A 6,000-nucleotide genomic window follows, 5' to 3' on the forward strand; every position below is an offset into this window, starting at 1 on the left:
ATAATTTTAGAGATCATCTATTTTAGTGAACATGATCTTGAGATTGAAAAAATTTTTTAGGCCTCAACACTTCAGTAGTGTGCTTTCTCCTCATTCAGATGACATATTTCTGTTAAGTACATGGTCTATGTCACTAAATTCTATCCTAATATTGTCTTATCATTCATCAGCATAATAAGAGATGAAAATAACATGTTCTCCCTTAACATGGTTACGTGGCATACTTGGTGGCATTTTTCTTCCACTTCCACTGAGCTCAATAGTTAGATATGATTTCTTTTGTGCTAAAAATAACAAAGATAGTATTTGGAAGAAATCAGAATGGGCAAGCTGATAAATTATTTATAGCAATTTCCAGCAGCCTGCCAATCCATTTTGTAATGTAGTTGAATCTTAATTTTTAATGAGGGAACCTATGAAAATCTGCCAGGATGAAAACCATGACCTCGAAATGATCCCACAAGAGGGCCCGGTCACGTAGCCTGGCAGCACCCTTCCTCGCCCATCGCCCCACGAGGGCTTCACCCTCAGCTGACCTTACCTGGTCCGCGCTGAGGGGAGTTGGTCGGTACAAACCTGACTAAGACAGGAAAGGTGGAGTGAGGGAGAAGCCCATCTCTGAAAAGAGATAAAACAAACCACCTCAGGGACTATTGTGTGCTATTTCAAAGGTCTGTTTTGACTAATGCTCTGTACTATTCAACTTTACATCCTTAATCTGTTGTGTCTGTTTCTAGTTTTTAAGAAAAAATAATTGGGGAAAATCAGGGACAATGAGAGAGTATTAATGAATACAAATAGATGCTAGATGAAAGCAGCCCTGTGGAGGGAATGCCCAGCTATGATGAGACACCTGAATGCGGGTCTGGTCCGTTCCATTCTTACCACTTGTGCTGTTGCGAAAATGCATTTGACTTGATATGGTCCTGCTTACTGATTCAATTCCTCAAGTTGTTAATGGACCTTTTGCTGGTCAGAGAAATCCAACAAACCTCTTGTTTACTGAGTCATTAAATATTAAATATGAGAACTTATGTGGGCTTGGAGGTCATTTTCTCTGAACTCCTCCTCACTGAGCAGTTGAAGAAGCTGAGGCTCAAAATGTTAGATGCCTTACCCACGGTCACACAGCAGCTAATATAAAAAGCTCCCATCCTTTGATATGATAAAACTTTCTAATGAACTCTCCATCCCATACCCTGATGCCTCACCAGAGACCTAAGCACAGTTCTGAGCCCCAACAAATGCTTACTTGAATGTCCCAGTAGAGCCCAAGGTCTATGTGATCAGGCATCCCCAATTCGACTTCCCCACACAGTGAGACACTCCTGCTTATCAGCAGGGCTGGCAGCCTCTTCGAGACTACTCTTGAGGCAGCTATGAGGATTCTACTTATCAGTGCCGAGACCAACCGCCACCGGAGGAAAGACATGACCAACACACAAGTTAGTTGCAAGAATCACACACACAGTTTATTACTCACAAATCCTATGGCGTGCCTGTGTACACCTTAAGGAGGCCCCGTGGGCATGCTCCTCTTGATTGTTCTTGGTCAGAGCAGCATGGAGACAGTCCACATTCAACGTTGGAGTCTGGGCAACTTCCATAGCAGGGGGCCCCTCAGCTTTAGTACCTTTTCTGGTCACTGCCTTCTAACAGGTGTCAATCTACAGCAGGGGTAGTCAACCTTTTCATACCTACCGCCCACTTTTGTATCTCTGTTAGTAGTAAAATTTTCTAACCGCCTACCAGTTCCACAGTAATGGTGATTTAGAAGTAACTTTACTTTAGAAAATTTATAAAGCAGAGTTACAGAATAAATCTTTATAAAACAACTTACTATAGTTAAATCTATCTTTTTATTTATACTTTGGTTGCTCTGCTACCGCCCACCATGAAAGCTGGAATGCCCACTCGTGGGCGGTAGGGACTAAGTTGACTACTACTGATATACAGGATTATCACCTCAAACCACCTTTTTGGGAGTTCCTAGCAGGGAACTCTTTTTATGTTAATCTACCAAAATGTTATATCAAGCCACTTTTAAGGTGCTCCTAGGGAAGCTTCTTGTTTATGTTAACCTATAGAGTTTTCACATCAAGCCATTTTTTTTATCTATTTTTAACTTCACACACACTCTAACTGGGCCTTGTGCACAAGGCAGAGTCTGCCCTTCATATTTGTACATACTAGATTAGTTCCTACCCAGATGGCATAGCTTTATTCACTTGCCTTAATGTCTTTTAATATATCTTAACTTATTTCTATATATATTCCATATTTTTCTCTATTTCTATATATTTAATTACTATAAAATTATATTACTGTAACATTGAACCATACTCTCCCTCCGTATCCCTCTTGTTTTAATCACTAGTGAGTGCCTTTCTTCAACAACCACCAGCAAGGCACTGTATGGAAAGAACCACACCATCTTTGACCATGGGGCTCTCTGAATTTAGAACAGCAGAATGTGGTGAAACAAAGATAATGCACTGGAGGAAAAGAGGGCAGACCAGCTGGTGAAGAGAGCAGAAGGGCTGACCTGTGTTAATACCACTCTGCAAGGAGCAAAGAGACTCCCTTTGTAAATGGAGAAGAAAGAAGTTGGGATCTGTTTGTGCAAAATTTCAAATCATATAACCAGACAAAACAGAGTTTAACTTAGCTGACAAGAATGCTATGAATCACTAGGGTGGTGGAAGGTGAAACTCCGTTTGATACTCACAATTAGAAAATTGTGAACAGAAATTGCTCATGTAAAATAAACTTTCTGTTGTGTTGCATAATATTGGAGAGACAGGTAGAGAAGACTTGAAAATTCTTAATGGCTGAAATTCTTGCAGCTTTTGCAAAAGGATATATGAATTGAAATCTAAATCTATTATCTTCTCTTTGCTTCATGACTAGCTGTTGCTTGCTGGATAATAATTTAGAGCAAGGAATTGCCAATTATGTTTATATTATAAATTGTGTATTTGTTAAATGAAAACTTATTTTAAGACATTACTGCAGCCTTACTGGCTCTCTGGTTTTCATCTACCCACTGATTTAAATTGAAGAAATACAGTGAAGAAATAAAAGGGCATATTTTCTATGAATTGAAACAAGATAGGAATGAAAATTTGAATTACTACTGCTCATCAAAAATAATTTTGTCCTTCTGTTATTATGATTTTCAAGCATGTTATAAAATAATAGAGAAGTCTATAATAAACACCCATGTACCCATTACTTAGATCTAATCATTTTTAGCACTTGCCATATTTGTTTCATATATTTTGTTTCTGCAGAAATCTTTCAAAGTAAATTACAGATATTCTGACATTTCTCTTCTAAACATCTTAATATCAGCTATAATTGGTCAAACCACAATACCAATATCATAACTAATATAATTAACAAATATTTCCTAATATTGCCTAAAACCCAATTCACAGCCAACTTATCCAATATATATTTTATAGCTAGCTGCATTGGTTTAAACCAAGATCAATTCAGATTACACAATACATTTGGCTGTTATGACTCTTAAATTTCTTGTCATCCAAACCAATACCACCCACCTATCCACTGCCTTAGTGACACTGAGATTGATCACAAGACGACATAAAAATTTTCAAGTTATACTTTTCAATTTTAAGAAAACTCTGAGTTAGAGCCTGGTGAGAATTTCAAGTTCAGACACCTTCTAGAGTAAAATTAGTTTCCTCAAAATTAAACTGAGTCCTCTGCAAATGAAAAGGTTGTAATATGGAAATGAAACCAGGGTTAACACACGTCATTGTGTCTTTTCCAGCACTAGCTGGAGGCAAGCATAGATTTAGTTAGCCCTGAGCTTGCTGGGCTCAGGAACGACTTGCTCAGGAGAAATCCCTCCAGTGGATCCTTGTAGAGAACATGGTGCAATTAAAAAGACACTTTCCATCTCTACTTCAGTTACGGAGTTTTGTTTAATGATTTTTCATGATGCCTCTCAGTTCTTGGCTAAGATCACAGTTAAATTGAATGAAAGCAATCCCCCAACCCCCTGGGGGTTGGTCTAAGTAGGTGGCCTTTGTAATGATGGTTTGATTCAGAAAAAAAGGATGGACAACATATCCTTCAAATTGTCCTCTTTTAATAATATATTTTGTACTTGTGCATTTGTCCAAAGATGAAGAGTAGAGACTTTTGGATTATTTTCCTTTGGCAAGAAGTGACATAACAGCTCAGCTTTTTTTTTTTTTTTTTTTCTGAAGCTGGAAACGGGGAGAGACAGTCAGACAGACTCCCACATGCGCCCGACCAGGATCCACCCGGCACGCCCACCAGGGGCGACGCTCTGCCCACCAGGGGGCGACGCTCTGCCCCTCCGGGGGGTCGCTCTGCCGAGACCAGAGCCACTCTAGCGCCTGGGGCAGAGGCCAAGGAGCCATCCTCAGCGCCCGGGCCATCTTTGCTCCAATGGAGCCTTGGCTGCGGGAGGGGAAGAGAGAGACAGAGAGGAGGGGGGGGTGGAGAAGCAAATGGGTGCTTCTCCTATGTGCCCTGGCCGGGACTCGAACCCGGGTTCCCCGCACGCCAGACCGACGCTCTACCGCTGAGCCAACCAGCCAGGGCCAACAGCTCAGCTTTTATTGAGCACTTATTAGGTGCCAGACATTCTAAGCACCCTTACATGTATTATCTCATTTAACCTTCGTGGCAACACTATGAGGCTGTCATTCTCATTTTTACAGATGACATAAACAGGCACGTGAAGCTAAAGATTAAAGAGCTGCTAAGTATTAGGGAAGAGAAAGTAAGCAGTCTGACTCCATGGTACTGTACTGACTTCAGGAATGTGGTTCTGGTCGGTTGGTGGTATAGGTCAGAATCTAGAAAAGCAAAGATCTGGCTTATGTCTTCCCAAACTCAGAAGCCCAGTCTCTGGTCAAGTGCATGAATATGCCCATGCCAGCTGGGCATGTGATCATGTTCACCTTTAATCAGTCTCAGCAATATCTGGTAGAATACATCGGGAAAGATATGTACGAGAAAAAGGAAGCCACCCACCTTTCACAGGATACCTTCCTAGGGTGAAGGAACGTGTTCCTCCCCAACCAGAGGAGTCTAGCCGGCTTGTCATTTAGTCTGATATGTTTCAGAACATTTCAGGTTAACCCAAAGTGAATTGACCTTTGTAGGTGTTTATTTTCATCCATAGTCCACTGGTCCAATGGTCCTCAAGTGTGGTCCCTGGACTAGTAGCACCAACATCACCTGAGAACTTAGAATGTAAATTCAAGGGTCCTACCCGACCTATTGTTTCAGAAACTGTGGGTAGGGCCCTCGGGGTGATTCTGGTGTGCCCTTAAGTTTGAGAACTGCTGCCCTAACCATTATGGGATAAGAGCTCAGGTAGGACATGCTTTTCCTTCTCAAGAGGTATGTTGAAAGTGGAAAAGACCTTGGCAGTGACCTTTCAGGGCCCAATTCCCTTTTTCATAACTGAGAAGACTGAGGTTTGGGAAATGGCAGTGACTTGCCTGAGGTCACAGCAGTTAATAGACTAAATGGGCTTGAACCCAGTTCTCCTGACTCTGGGTCTGAGGTTTGTTCCTCCGGCATCAGTCCTTGTGCTCCGGCAGCTACATTTCCTCCGCTGGTGATCTTGCCCTCCTCACTCTTTTCTGCAATGTCTCCGTGGGTGGAGACTCCCCTGAATCCTTCTCTTCCTGACAGAGGATTCACCTGAGAACATGAGTGAGCAGGTACTACTGTGAGTGATTCACTTTCTCCAGTAACCCTGCTCTGCATACGTCCCAGTGAACCCTCTTGAAAACTTCCCACACTTCGTATTTTGAGAGCCTGAAGAAGAACTTACATTCCGTTCTCTGAAAAACCAGAGGGTGACTTTTCAAATCATTAGTTGTAAGGATGATTAGGGAAAACAAAAATCCTAAATCATGCATTTTAGTTAGTGTTTCTAGCTTTCTGAGTTTTTCATAAGTTTTAAATATACAGAAACCCAAGAAG

Source organism: Saccopteryx bilineata, chromosome 8, assembly GCF_036850765.1.
Source record: "Saccopteryx bilineata isolate mSacBil1 chromosome 8, mSacBil1_pri_phased_curated, whole genome shotgun sequence".
Classification (NCBI taxonomy): domain Eukaryota; kingdom Metazoa; phylum Chordata; class Mammalia; order Chiroptera; family Emballonuridae; genus Saccopteryx; species Saccopteryx bilineata.